Raw genomic sequence first — 15,626 nt, 5'->3', positions numbered from 1 at the left:
CAAAAAGCAAAAAAAAAAAAAAAAAAAAAAAAAAGTGCCTGCATAGCAAATGCAAGACCTTGAGTTGAATTCCGAACCGCTCACCTCCGCAGACACAGTCCTGGCAGCTCAGCTGTGCCGTCTGTTCCCTCACACTGCAACAGAGAGTGTGACCTCCACAGTACAGCCAGGGGTGTGAGGGAGGGCTCACAGCAAGGGCATTCTAGTAGGGTGTGGGTCCCCCACAAGTACCATAGCTGAGTGTGGGCGCACCATAACCCAGCACATGTGTGACCCCGTCATGGCCGAGACAGCACCAGCAACAACGAGGAAGGGAAAGGGGGAGGAGGGGATAAACATGAACAAATGAGAATGGATCCTCTTTTTTTTTTTCTTTTTGGGTCACACCCAGCAATGCACAGGGACTACTCCTGGCTCTGCACTCAGGAATTACCCCTGGCGGTGCTCAGGGGACCATATGGGGTGCTGGGAATCGAATCCGGGTCGGCTGCATGCAAGGCAAACGCCCTACCCGCTGTGCTATCGCTCCAGCCCCGAGAATGGATCCTCTTTACCCTCTTCCCCTCCCCTTCCCTTTGTGGCAGTAAGGACCAGTGGCTTGAATACTGGGCTGGGTTCCCGCACGGGCTGTGATGCTCACCCACGAGTGCCGTGCTTGCCCGGGTGACACTCGGTTGCCCCCGAGGATCAGCAGGAGAGGCAGTGCCAGACCTCGAGCACTTGGCCCAAGCCTGCTCTGCCACTGAGGCCAAGCCCTGGGCCTTCATCTTAACCGTTAGACTTACTTATATATCCCTTCACAGCGTTGTGAATCTGGAACTTTCTCACCTCATCAAACTCACCCACGACAGAGCTCCTGGCCCTCCCCCAGCCCCGGGAACCTCCACTCTGCTCCTGTCCTGCTCTGCTGTCCGCACACCCCGCTGGGGGGCTCACTGAGGTCTGCACTCCTTTAGCCACGTGCTCGCCAGGACCCAGGCTCCGAAGGGAGGCACACGATGCCGTCCTGGTGCTCACCGGGGCTGCTACAGTGCTCACTCCACCTGCTCTCCAGGGTCTCACTTCCCGGCTGTGGTACTCACACATTTCGTTATAGGTGCTGTGCTCGCTCGGGATTCCCCACTTCCTGTGATACTCAGTCACACGTGGCTGAAGGGCAGCTGGAAATCACTGGTGGAGCCGGGGACCCCACTGCCCAAACTGCTGGGGCAAACTTGGTACCTGTGGGACACCGGGGATTTGAACTCATGACCACGTGCTTACAAGGCAGAAGCTGTAAGTCATTGTCACTATTCCTCCAGGCCCAAATGGTCAATTTTAATGTCCCTCCCCCGACTATTTTAAAAAGAAATACAGGCCTGAACAGACTGCTATTTCCAGGACTAAGGAACAATGACAAACTATAAAAAACATCCAGAATCTGCATATACAAAATGTCAATAAATTCTTCTTTAAAAAGATGAAAGGGAGGGAACTGCTAGTAAACCCTGATAGGTGGGGAATAGTCTGAAAAGAAATGAACAGCATAACAGAGAACTATGGGGTGAATTCAAGAGGAACAATGTAAGAATCCCTGAAGAACAGAAAGGCAAATTGTGATGAAGAAACAATAAAGAAATGATTGATAAGAATTTCTCAGAGTTGAGGACTACAGGCACCAAGATCCAAGAGACCAGAAGGGTCCCAGTGAAAATAGACCCAATTAGGAAAACTCCGAGATATATTATACTAAAAATGACAAAATTGGAAGATAAAGGCAGAATATTGAAAGCAGCAAGATCAAAAAAAAGGGGATTTACATACAAAGGAAAGCTCATAAGATGTAGAGCAGATCTATCAAATGAGACTCTGGGAGCCAAAATAATATCGAAGGATATAATACAAAAACTCAATGGAATGAACATCTCGCCAAGAATACTCTATCCCAGCAAGATTATCATTCAGATTTGAATTTCTTAGACAGGCAACAGCTTAGGGAATTCACAGCCTTGAAACCAGCTTTGCAAGAAGCATTAAAAGAACTCCTTGAAAGGACAGGGAAAACTTCCATCACGTGATGCTGAGTATGTCACTCACTGATGGTACCTACAGTTGCCCTCTACTAGATTAAGAAAGGTTCAAATCAGGGGCTGGAGCACAGAGGGTAGGGCGTTTGCCTTGCACGCGGCCGACCCGGGTTTGATTCCCAGCATCCCATATGGTCCCCTGAGCACTGCCAGGGGTAATTTCTGAGTGCAGAGCCAGGAGTGACCCCTGTATATCGCCGGGTGTGACCCAAAGACCAAAAAAAAAAAAAAGAGAGAGAGGTTAAAATCATATAGCAATTGATCACCACAAATGAACTTTTATTGATTTATTTTCTGATAATTCTATTTGCCATTATTTTTCATTTTATTGGAACATGGACTGTAGCACTGTAGCACTGTCATCCCGCTGATCATCGATTTGCTCGAGCGGGCACCACTAACGTCTCCGTTGTGAGACTCCTTGTTACTGTTTTTGGCATATCAAATATGTACCAGGAAATAAATTTGTTATATGCCTTCCAAGAGGGCAGGCTACCAGCTGGGAGGGAAACTGGGACATTGGTGGTGGAATTGGTGTTGGAAGACTGTACGCCTGAAAGAGCTCTATGATGAACAGTGTCTCAATAAACATTCCTGAAAAAAAAAAAAAAGAAATCCACAGCCTCAGGCATAACCACTGAAGGGGCAAGGGCAATAGCACAGCCTGTGGGGAGCTTGCCTTGCATGTGACCACCCCAGTTTGGTCCCTAGCATCTCATATGGTCCTCTGAGCCTACCAGGAGTGATCCCTGAGTGTAGAGCCAGGAGTAAGCCCTGAGCACCGCCTGGTGTGGCCCCAAATCAGAAACAAACAAGCAAAAAAAGAAGCAGAGCAGAAGCCTCACAAGGGCAAGTCCTGAGATCAATTCCTAGCAAAAACCTGATTTTTTCAGTTACTGTCAGCTGTGGCCCCTATACATTTTTTTAATTTTTTTTTTTTGGTTGGGCCAAACAGATAGTAAAGAGGATAGCATATTTACCCTGCAAATGACCAACCCACGTTTGATCCCTGGTACCACATATGGTACACCAGGAATGATTCCCAAGTGCAGAGCCAGGGGTAACCCCTGAGCACTGCCAGGTGTAGCTCCAAAAGCAATGTTTTTGTTTTGTTTTGGGGGCCACATCTGACACTGTTCCAGGCCTTCACTCACATTCTCTTTGAAACCCTGTGTGCTCCCCACCCAAGGGACTGGAAGGCAGTGTCTCTCCCAAACACCAAAAAATGAAAAATAAACCATTGTGTTTAGAAGGCAGAGAGATAACCCCGGTGATGAAGCACGTGTTAAACACAGGCTGGGACCTGAGCTCAACCTCCAACAGTAAAGTCTCTGCTCTGTGGTTCTCAAGCTGGGGGTGGTAACAGCAGGTGTGGTCCCTAGAAGGAAATGACTGTCCAGGTAGACATGGAGCCATTGGGAGGTGCTAGACAGATGACCTGGCTTTTGTTCTGTTTTGTTTTGTTTAGGGGGTGGGGGTTCACACGAAGCTGTTCTTGGGCTTATCTTGGCTATGCTCTCAGGGATCACTCCTGTTAAGATTAGGGGACCATACAGGATGCAGGAGATTGACCCCAAGTTGACAGCATGCAAAGCAAGAGTTATCTGCCGGACTATCTCTCTGGGTCCCTCTAAAGAGGTTTTGTTTGTTTGGTTGGTTGGTTGTGAGCCATACCACAGCGGGGAGGCGTTTGCCTTGTACACGACCGATTCAGGTTCGATTCCTCCGTCCCTCTCAGAGAGCCCGGCAAGCTACCGAGAGTATCCCGCCTGTACGGCAGAGCCTGGCAAGCTCCCCATAGGGTATTCGATATGCCAAAAACAGTAATAACAAGTCTCACAATGGAGACGTTACTGGTGCCCACTCGAGCAAATCGATGAACAACGAGACAACAATGCTGCAGTGCTACAGTTTTTCCATGAACCTGGTCTCCTGGGCAGGGCCCATCAAACATTTTCTTATTTTTATTACTATTTGGAGGTGAGGATTTAGGGACACACCCAGTAGCACTTGAAAGCTACTTGCTTCCTGCACGGCTATAGTTGTCTCGATCCCGGGCCAAGTCTTAAAAGGGAGCAGGTGTGCACAGAGGAGGTAATGAAGAGATGTCTTTGTTGCTCTACCCCCCAGAGGCCATTTATGCTGGAAGCATCCCAGGCCATTGTGGAGCTGCTGCACGGGAGAGGGCTGTTCTCCAGACACCAATCCATCTTTGTATGGAGAATTGTAAATGAGACCCCAGGGGCCCAGAGCAGGCAAGGTCAGTCGCGAGGTCACAGGGAGACAGCAGAGCATACAAGTGTTCCTCAGGTGCCCCCAGACGGAGCTGAGCGCTTGGACGTCTAGAGTCACCTCATCATACATTTGCCGGCCACTGGCTCCGGACTTCCTGCTTCTGTCGCTCAGGCACGGAAACAGCCTTGTTATCAAAATATCTAGAGTTCTTCGAGTGCGCGCACAGCTTTAATTTTGGAGGACCCTGCAGCTGTTCTGTTTGCTTGGGGGTAGTGTCAGGGGCTATTCCTGGCTCTGCGCTCAGAGGACCACGTGGTGATGGGGAAAGCACGTGCCTGGCCCCTCAGCCTCTCTAGCCAGCCCCTCCAGCTCCTACTCTTAAATATCTGTGGATGTCCACGTCCAATTTTCTCATCGCTTGTTTTACCAACCCAGCCCCAGGCACTTTTTGTTCCGGGCATGCAAATGACCTTCACCAAGACCTTTCCACTCAGGCTCAGCAAGTTAACCAACCGGCTGGTCCAGCCACCAGAGCCACAACTTGATCCCTGGACCGTGCTCTCTGCCTCCCCCTTGTGGTGACCAGGAAAGGCCCAGACCGGGGTGTCAAGCAAGCACACTGAGCCAGCTGGACATTTCTTTCTGGAAAGGTTTGTTTTATTCCTGCATGGAGCCCTCATAGGCAGCATCTCTTTCTCCAACCAATACTCCTCGAATTAATTCCCCAGGGTCCATGCAGCCTCTCCACTGAGCAATCGGCCCAAGTACTAATTGACCACTCAACACTGGGGATCAGGGGATGGGGGGGGGGGGGGGGGGCGGACACAGAGAGGATATAGAATGCAATGTAAGGATCTAGAACGCCTTGAGTCAACTGTCAATAATGGGGTGCAAATATGCAACCCAACACCCTGGAATGAAGACACCAACCCGTCATCCAGCTCTTCTGTGGCCAAGAACTTGAAGGCTTGAAGAAATGAGTTCAAGGGGCTAGGGAAAGCCTGGGGGAGAGCAGCTCTGAATAGACAGGTGGTATTCGGAAGAGAAGAGAGGAGAAGCTCTCCTGAGCATCTCTGCTACCCACAGGCCTACTACCAACAGCTTCTGACAGCAGGTGGAAGGGGCTTGCCCACTGCCAACAAGTCAGTGACACCAGCTGGATGAATCCTACAACTTAATTCAAATATAATTTACGTGCAGACAGTGGCAGATCCCATGGGGTATGGGCTCAGTCATACGAGGCTGCTCATTGCCTCCCCAGCCCTCGACTCACATGTCAGTTTCCGGCCCAAATGTCTGTGCCTTACGGGCTTCAAATGGAAAATTTCCACACACACCCCCTGCTCAGGTTTGATTAATCTGCTGCAGAAACTCAGAACTCAGGAAATGTTACACTTACTAGGATCTAGGATAAAGATTTCTCTCTTTCCCCTTCCTTCCTTCCTTCCTTCCTTCCTTCCTTCCTTCCTTCCTTCCTTCCTTCCTTCCTTCCTTCCTTCCTTCCTTCCTTCCTTCCTTCCTCCTTCCCTCCCTCCCTTCCTTTCTCCCTTTCCCTCTCCCTCTCCCTCTCCCTCTCCCTCTCCCTCTCCCTCTTCCTCTCTCTCTCTCCCTCTCCCTCTCCTTCTCCCTCTCCTTTTCGTTTTTGAGTGACTCAAGGTGGTTCTCAGGACCTACTCCTGGTGCTGTTCATGGACCACAGCGTGTTGAGTGTTGAACCTCTCCCTCCCACATGCAGGTCACTTCAATTCTTTGAGTTGTAAATCAGCTCCCAGAAATAGTTTCCCACAAAAGGAGACACACCAGGCACAGTTGAAAAGATATGCCGTGCAAAGGGCCAGAGCTTCCGTGCTACTCCGTGCTGGCTTCCATCTCCCAGCATGTCCATGAACTGGCTCACCCTGGAAGCTCTCTGAACCCCCACCCTGTCCTTTTAGTGATATGTGGAAGCTTCATTACTTAAGCACAATTGATTAAATCACTGGCATTGGCGAGTCACTCCATCTCCAGCCCCTCTCCCCCTTTCCTGGAGGGACAGCAGGGGCCAAAAGTTTCAACCTCCTGATCCCGGGGTTTGTTCCCCTGGCAACCAGCCCCCATCCTTGGGGGCTTTCCCAAAGTCACTCCATTAACATGAACTCCAGGGTGGCTGAAAGGGGCTTGCGATGCATAACAAAAGACAACCGCTTCACTCTCCATGCTTTTAACACCTCAGAAATTCCAAGGGTTTTTGGAGTTCTGGGCAAGGAACCAGATGAAGGCCAAATGCATATTTTGAGTAGTAAGTCACCGGAGGGAAAGGAAGAAGGGAGGAAAGAAAGATCAGAATTACTGCTACAATCACCTTTCCAAGCTACAAGGTGAGGTGAACTGCAGGTCCATACCCTTGGTGCATCTTGGTGCACACACCCAACCTCTAATCTAAGGTTGCCAAGGCTCCCTCTGCTCCTCCTTAGCATCCCGGATTGCAAGTAACAGAAATCCAGCAGAGGGCTGGAGAGAGAGTATGGTGGGTAGAGTGCTTGCCTAACACTTGGCCAACCCAAGGTTTAATCCCTGACTCCCCATATGGTTCCCTGAGCACCGCCAGGAGTAGTTCCTGAGTGCAGAGCCAGGAGTAAGCCCTGAGCACTGCCAGATGTGACACAAAAAATTAAAAGGGAAAAAAAAAATCCAGCATAAAGGAGTTTAGGCCAACACAGAAATTTATGAATCCAACTGAGAAGCACTTGGGTAGCACCAACAGAGGAATAGCCAAATCCAGAAACACGGCAAGTGTTAACTACTTTACTAGTTCTCTGTCTCTCTCTCTGTCTCTCTGTCTCTATCTCTCTGACTCTGTCTCTTGCTTGCTTTCCCTCTCTCTACCCCTCTCTCCCTCTCTTTCCCTCCCTCCCTCTCTTCCCTCTCTCCCTTTCTCTCTCCCTTCCTCCCTCCCTCCCTCCTCTCTTTCCTCTCTCCCTTTCTCTCCCCCCTCCCCCCCCATCCTTCCCCTCTCCCCTCCCCACTGTGTCTGATTGGCTGTCTCAGTCTCCTCTTTAGGTTTTGTTGGGACCCTGAGTTCCATCCCTGCATGGTCTTCCTGCACTGGTGAGAGCAACTCTCAAGACTGACCATGGAGTTTCCTCTTGAGCCCCACTGGGATAAAATAATAACTTTAGTACAGGCTAGGGACACCGCTCACATGGTTGAGCACGTGCCTAGCATGTAGGAAGCCCTGAATCCCAGCAACGCCTCTCCTGAGCAACAGGCCTGCACTTCCAGGCTAAGAATTAATAATTTACGATTTAGACTCAAGTACATATAAGTAATCTGCTAGGCCCTTCACTAGACATGCATATGTGTTGTCAGGTATGGCTCAAAACACAAGATTCAGTAATAAATGCCCATATGGAAGTGTAAAAAATTGCAAATGTCATTTTTAAAAGTTGGCATATGACTGTAGATTAGACACAACGAGACGTGTGGTGAGGGATTCTGGATTGGGGGTATGAACTCCCCTCCCCGCCCACCCCCGCCCGCATCCAAGCTATGCAGGAGTTCATAGGAGATTGGCTAAACAGAGACGTATTAGTGTTAAGCCTCGCCAGTGCTAGGGCTGTACTGTGGCTTATGGAAGAATGCCCTCGCGCTTTTGAAATGAGCTGAAATATTTAGGAGTAACTCAACATGATGATTCCAGGAACTCTCAGAATCCTTTCAACGGGCCACAGCAGGAGATTCGCTCAGGAGAAGTAAGAACACGCTTGCAGTGTGTGGACCCCGTGGAGTGCACAGCCGAGACAGCAGGACCCCCCAAGTTTAGCCTGACTGCTCACCTGAGAGGCCAGGCGGGTGAGCTGAGCCCCCGAAGGTCAGATCAAGGGAGGCGAGACAGAAATGCCTCCGCTCCACGGGGGAGAAGCTCACACAGCCAGGGCTTCCAGCGGGCTGCAGGGCCTCCGAGCACACTCAGCTGGGGGTCGCACACGAGGCTTGGAGGCCTGCAGCCGAGGGGGCTTCTCTGCCCTGGCGCCAAGAATGGAAATTCTAACACGGCTTTCTTTTTCTTTTAGTTAAGAAACAAATTAAGAAACAAAATAAATTTTATTTAATTATTAAATAAAATCACTGTCACTGTCGTCTCCTTTTTTTTCCATCGATTTGCTCGAGCGGGCACCAGTAAGATCTCCATTATGCCAAAAGCAGTAACAACAAGCCCCACAATTACATAAAATAATTGAACGGTTAAAACAATGTTATAAGATAAATTTAATTAATGAAGAAATAGAATACTTTCTTTTTATTTCATTTTATTTCTTTTACTTTTTCTGCAGGGGCAGGCGTTTGGGCCATGCCCGGCTGTGCTCAGCACATACACTGCTTTCTTTGTAGGGGGTCTCCCCAACAGTGCACCAGGAACAAGCAGTTTGAGGGTGGAAGGCAAAGGGTAGGAGGTCTTAACTCTGCAAGGCGTATCCTCCACTACTCCGCTCTCCATCCCTGGCCCTCTAAACACTTTTTTTTTTGTCCTATGGGGGGTGGGGGAGAACAGTCACAAGTGATTTACTTAGCACTCCTGGCAGTGCTCAGGGAACCCTATGGAATGTCGGGGATCGAACCTGGGTCCACAGTGGCGCAAGACCAGAGCCCCCGACTCTCTATTATTATCTCTGTGGTCCCTTAAATACCGTTTTCTAAGTGATTCTGAGTCAGACTCAAGTCTGGGTGCCCTTGACCTTGGTTGTAGTTGATGTGCTAATTTATAGCAAACCGGGACCATTGGAGAAGTGGATGCCTGTGGTTAGAGTCTAATAATAACATTAAAGGTTAGAGCCACCACAGAAATGCCCACAATGGGAGCAAAGGGAACTTCAACTGAGTGGCATGTGAGGATAGAGGGGCCAGGAGGAGGAGGGGCATTGGAAAGAACCGGAGTTTCCCTCTGCGCCCAGCCAGCTCCAGACTCAGCCCCGTTAGTGAAATGCTGCCCCCCTCCCCCCCATCCCCTCCACCTCGGGGTGAGGAGAATCGCAGTCTAGAATCCCCAAATCCCTAAATCCCTCACTGCCATACCTTAGGTGTGTGAACAAATACACAAGGTGGGGAGGGGGGCTGGGAGTGGGCGTTGTTGAGGCCTGGCAGAACTGCAAAGCTGCAAACTTGAATTCTCCCCATCTGTTTTGGTTTGTCCAGAGGGTCAGATGCTCAGTGGTCACTCCCACTAGGGCTGGGGGACCATATGTGGTGACCGGGATCAAACCCAGGCCAGCTACAAGCAAGGCAAGTGCCCTACCCTCTGTACTGTCGCTTCACCTCACCTCTGAAGTTCTCGCCTCTGGGCAGGTGTAATGATGCACCAAGATCCTCGGGTGCTTTGTAAACTCCAAGACCCCCAGCGGGTTCCCCGGGACCCCAGCTCGCTCAGATTCTGCCCCACATCTGCAGAGCCTCTCCGAGCTGTGCCTCTGGTCTGATGAGATTTCCTGGGGATGGTCACTCTGTCCCCCGTCTTTGCCCTAGGGGATGGAGACTCAGAGCAGTCACCCTGGGTCCCTGGGTCTAGGGAGGGCTTGAGAGCAGATGCCCAGTTGAGATGGCGTCTGGACTCCTCTCTCTGCTAACCCCGGAGACCCAGCCAAGAACGTTTCCTACGGATTCTGAGACTCCAAACAGGCTCCCAACAGGCATCCGTGCACAGGGTCTGGATTATCTGGGGTTGTCCAAACACCCGCCCTCAGCCCTAAGGGAAGAAGGACAGGCTATGGTGGGGGGGCGGGTGGAAGGGGGAACAACAGACAGAGAGAAAACCATTTACAACTTGAACTCTTTGCTGGAACTCGCAGAGACCAATGCATCCCACTTAGGAAAGCCTTAGATGGCAGCGTGGTAACCGTTTTAATTTAAGGACGGAAAAAAATAAGGTCTCCCTGGGAAAATGTCTTTTAGAAATTGTCTTTAAATATTACAGTGAGGATGAGATTTCATTAGGAGAACATTTTGTGGAGTACAACTTAGTATTAAAGACATAATTCCTTGGGGCTGGGGAGAGACACAGAGGACCGGAGACCAGGCATGGTCTATGGGGGCCCTCCTGTCCCCCTGCACCCCCCCTCATCCCCCGCCAGCGCCAGCTGAGTGGCCCACACTCAGCCCCAGTGGGGCTCAACATTTGCTGGGCCTGAGCCCCTGACCATCAGGCCTACACTGTTGGGTCCAGCACTGCTAGAAATGGACCCAGGGAATCCTCACCCCGCACCCCCAAGCGCTGCTGGGGAGACCCCAGCATTGGGCTGCGGGGATTCTTGGGTTTCTTCACAGTGGAGTGCACTAAGGCGGGAGGTAGGAACTCCCGGTTAGAAGCCATGATGCAATAAATCTCTGCCGGCTGCAGAGCCGTATGCATCCCTTGGTGCCTAGTGCTTGCCAGCGTCACTGCATCCTGAGGGGTGCGAAAAATGGGGACTACACATCCCTGCTGCTGCGTGCCAGGTGTCTCTGAAGGACAGGAAGGTCACTCCTTTGTCCTAGGCCTCAGGCAGCCCCCAACTCCCCTGAGCCTGCAACAGGAAGGCCACCTGGAAGAGAATCGGATGGAGCTAGTGAACACCTATTTCTATGCTCCACGGCCTTGGTCCCAGCTCAGCTCCTGCTTCTGATGACATCTGTCTCTGCCACTGGCCTATGCTCTGGCTTGCCTGGTCCTGGCTTTTTGCAGTACAGGGCGTGACCCTGTCCACCCAGCCCTGCAGCTACCCCAGAACCTGCTGCTCCATACTCCCCCGCTCCTTGCCAACAGGACCCCAAGTTCCAGGCCCTTCTGGCTATTGGATCCAGAATTTGTGATTCCAGAGCCCTGTAGCCCCATCCTGGCTCTTCCTGACTTATTACCAGCCAGCTCTCGGGTGACAGTCGTGACCTTCAAACCTGCCACCAGACTGATGTCTGGGTCTGGAAATGCCCCTACACCCTCCCAATGTGTTGGTAACCTCTGGAATTCAGGCTACAATGGCCTGCTCTTGGGCCGCTGAGGTATTTCGCTACAGAGTCATTTGACTCCTTTTTGCTTTTTGTTTTTGTTTTGGGGCCACACACAGTTGTGCTCGGGAACTACACCCAGCTGAATGTCGGGGGACCATGTGGCAGTATGGTGCTGGGTCTCAAACCCAGGCCTCCCACATGCAAAGCATACACTCTGGCCTGTTGAGCTATCTCCCCCACCCCCACCCACAACTCATTTCCTTGTCTAGCACCTGTTTGTATATCAGGTCCCACAAGACAATGCCCCCCTCTTGTCAAAGGATCTTACAGATCCTTTCCCCCCTTCTCTTTGTTATGGCAGTGACCAGAGTGGAACACAAACTATGTCCAGGACATCAGCACACCCTCGGTTGTCCTGGGGCCTCCCAAACAGCAGAGTTGCTAAGAGTCAAGGGCTCAGCACATGTGGGTAAGTGCTGGGATCAAACTCCGGGCCTCGTGCTCGCGAGGCAGTACGTTTGCACATTTACCATCCCCAGGTCCCTCCGATGCTTTAGTTGGCTTCAGCACCATCACCTGGATGGCTCCCTGGGCCTCCAGTTTCTGATTGTGAAGGCCCGAAAGTCAGACGGAGGATCTGTAGTTCTAACAAGTTCTCAGGTCGGGCCAGAACGATAGGACAGCGGGGAGGGCGTTTGCCTTGCCTGCGGCCGACCTGGGTTTGATCCCCGGCATCCCATATGGTCCCCTGAGCATTGCCAGGGATTATTTCCAAGTGCAGAGTCAGGAGTAACCCCTGAGCATCACCAGCTGTGACCAAAAAAGCCAAAACAATAGCAACAACAAGAAAAATCAGGTTTTCGGGTGAGGCTGATGCTGTACCTTGGGGACCTCACTTTGAGAGCCGCTGCTCCAGTGCAGTGGCTTCTGGGGCGAGGCAGATGGCTCCCAGGGCTGGAGCATATGTGGGAGCACTAGGATCCCTCCCCAGCAGTGCACAGTCCCCCAGCACTGTGACGACAGGAGCAACCCCTGAGCCTCAGGCCACTGCCAAGTGTGGCCCCAAAAAACAAAAAAGGAAACTAGTCCAGTGATTCTCGAACACGACTGCACACCGGATTCACCTGGGGAATTAAAAAAAAAAAAAAAGGATCAATCCAATCTAGTAGCACTGTAGCACTGTCATCCCGTTGTTCATCGATTTGCTCGAACGGGCACCAGTGATGTCTCCATTGTGAGACTTGTTGTTACTGTTTTTTTGCATATCGAATTCGCCACGGGTAGCTTGCCAGGCTCTGCCGTGCGGGTGGGATACTTTTGGTAGCTTGCCGGGCTCTCCAAGAGGGACAGAGGAATCGAACCCAAGTCGGCCACATGCCATCCTAGTAATTCTAACTTAATCCGTCTGAACTTCAGACTGGTCACTGGACACTGTCTGTGCTCTACAGGAGATTCTAGTGCTTGACTGGGGTCAAGCATTAAGCAGAAACTGGACTGGGGGGTGGTCTCTGTATCCCCCTAGAGGGACCCCTGGGTGTGCTCACCAGATTAAATATAGAGCAGAGTGTTAGATGACAATTATTTTACTAAAACTATGACTTTTTCTGCTTTCCTTCCTTCTTTCCCTCTTTTTTTAAAAAATTTCTTTCTTTTTCCTTCTTTCTTCTTTTTTTTTTTTTTTGGACAGGTACCAGCAGTGCTGGGGGGATTTCTCCCATCCTGTCAGTACTTTGGGGACTATTCGGTGCCAGGGATGTGACCCTGGTCTCCCTCCTGCAGAGCCTGTGCTCAGTACTTCCAATCATCTCTCCGGTCCTGCTTCTGGTTTTCTAAACAAGACAGATGCCACCCTCCCCTCAACCCCCACCCATACTTCTCTAACACAGAATGAGAAATAATACCTGCCAGGTCCCACTGTACAAATAGTAACACCGCTGTCCCAGGGGCCATAGGGAAGTCGCAAGAGAGCAGAGCTAAGAGCTAAGAGCTCCGGAGTCCCGACCTCTGTCCCACACACATGTCTTTCTCTTACAGGTCCCTGTGTTGAAGACACCTGGAACCTCCTCTTGCCAGGCAGTGACGGGCAGTTGCCTGGAGGTGACTTTCAAGGGGTCACGGTGATTTATGTCCTTTCTGCCACCTCTGGTCTTCCTGAGGCTCTCCTGGCCGTGCTCTTTCGTGGCCACCTCAGGGAGGAAGGGGGCTGGCGGTGGTGCCGGCCAGACAGCTGTGAGCATGCAGCCATAATTAGGTAACACAAGGACAAGTGGGATTTGGCACCGGCAAACGACAGGCAAAGCATGTTGGGAGAGGCCCATTTAATTCACAGAGACACTTGGAATTAGTTGTAAATTCTCTGGGAAGAGATCAAGGCAGCGGCATAAACAGCTCAATTAAACTGTCGGCTCAGTGCTCAATGCAAGGTAATGGTCAAAACACAGCCTTTAATCGAGATATTGAGGATTATCTTTCCACCCTAATGAGATTCCTGAGATTAGTTGTACCTGGGGTGGAGAGAACAGAGCGGGCTCAGTGACATGGGGGTGGGGGAGGCTCACGCGTCCAGGGGGCCCAGAGCCTGCCTGCTAGAAGCCACAGCCCCTCCAGATGCTGAGAAAACAGAGACGAACCTCCTGCATGGAAGGGCACAAGGAGGAGCTGGGGCCGTGCCACAGACGGTTAACCTTCTCGCACCTACTGACCACAGCCAGTGGCCACCAGCAGCCACCGGCAGCCACAGGCAGCTGCTGGCAGCTGGTCAGAAGCAGAGGACTCAGAAGAGGGGCCGAAGTGATAGCACAGTGGTAGGGCATTTGCCTTGCACACGGCCAATTTGGGTTCGATTCCTGACATCCCATAAGGTCCCCTGAGCATCTCCAGGAGTGATCCCTGAGCACAGAGACTGCAATAAGCCTGGACTACTGCCAGGTGTGCACCCGGCCCTTCCCCACCCCCTGAAAAAAAAAAAAAAAGAGGACTCTTAGAGGGCTTGGCCTCTGAGCCACTGCTTTTATTCATTCATTCATTTGATAAACATTGATTGTGTATCTACTGTGTCTGACACGGAGGTCACAGGGAACAAAGAGCAGAGATGCCTGTCCCAGGGTGGGGCAAGATAAAACAAGAAAGATAAGTAAAGTCTGCAGGGTGTGAAATAGGGAAACCCATCCTCAAAGAAACACAGCCAGGAAGAAGACAGGAAATTGAGGGGGTGGACTACAATTCTAGAGTTGATGCCCAGGGAGGCGTCCTGGGCACATGGCACTTAGAAATTGGAGGAGAGGAGAGAGTGAGTCATGGGGATGGCTGGGGCAATCCAGGCAGTGGAGAGTCCAGAAGAGGAGAGAGATAGGTAGGAGGGAACAGAGAGAGGACAAAATAAGATGAGGTCAAGCGTTTCAGGGGATCTGTCTTTGGGTCCAAGTGTTAGTACAGCAGGTAGGGTACTTGGCTTGCTTGCAGCCAGCCCAGGTACCATCCCTGGGATCCCATAGGGTCCCCCCAAGCACCACCAGGAGTCAGGAGTAACCACTGAGCATCGCTGGTTACAAAAGAAAAAAAAAGTGTGTGTGTGTGTGTGGGGGGGGTGTCTGTCACATAAGATCTTCAGGACAGATTTTGAATTTTTTTTTTTTTTTTTACTACTCAAAGACTTTATTATAGTACATAGGTTGGGACTGATGGGAGGGGGTAGATGAACAGGCAATCACTGCTTCCATTAGCATCGACTGCCCGTCCCGATGGCCAGGAACGTGCCAAAGGTGCCGCCACTCTGCATCATGGTTTTCCCGATGCTGCCCATCAGCTCCGGATCCCGCATTCCGATCCTTAGACAGGAGAAGGTGCCGAAGAGCACCCTGCCCGCCATGCCCACGGCATGACCCATCACAAAGCCCATCTTCAACGCGGTCAAAGCAGCTGGGCTGGGACTGTCCATAGGGACCCATGGCCACCGGCATCTCGCTCTCGGTCTCGATGGCTCAGCTCTACATCTCGCACGGAACGCCAGATTTTGAAATTTATAGCCAGGGGATTGTGGGGGGAGCAAAGAAACAACATAATTGATTGCCAGATTGGTTTTTTTTTAAATTTGTGTGTGTGTGTGTGTGTGTGCATGTGCGCGCGTGCGCTCGCGCATTCACTCGTGTGCACTACCCCCAGTGGAATTCAGGGCTTACTCCTGGCTTTGTGCTTGGGAGTCTCTCCCAGTGGTGCTCGGGGAACTGTGCTGCTAGGGTCAGCTGCATGCAAGGTGAGTGCCTTAGCCCCTGTGCTAACTATCTCTCCAACCCAAACTAGTTCTCCCCCTAACCTTTTTTTTTTTTTTTAATTTGGTTGAGGGGGAGCAGTCCCTGGCTTTGTGCTCAG

At 51.2% G+C, this 15,626-nt stretch overlaps 1 pseudogene; it reads right to left on the bottom strand.

Annotated features, from left to right (window-relative positions):
* Positions 1 to 14,976: 14,976 nt before the first annotated feature.
* On the bottom strand, positions 14,977 to 15,217 carry LOC129400814 (reactive oxygen species modulator 1-like; annotated as a pseudogene).
* Between the last annotated feature and the right edge of the window lie 409 nt (positions 15,218 to 15,626).

Source organism: Sorex araneus, chromosome 1 (assembly GCF_027595985.1).
Source record: "Sorex araneus isolate mSorAra2 chromosome 1, mSorAra2.pri, whole genome shotgun sequence".
Classification (NCBI taxonomy): Eukaryota; Metazoa; Chordata; class Mammalia; order Eulipotyphla; family Soricidae; genus Sorex; species Sorex araneus.
Note: the sequence above shows the minus strand (reverse complement) of the source record. Positions and strands in the feature narration are given on the sequence as shown.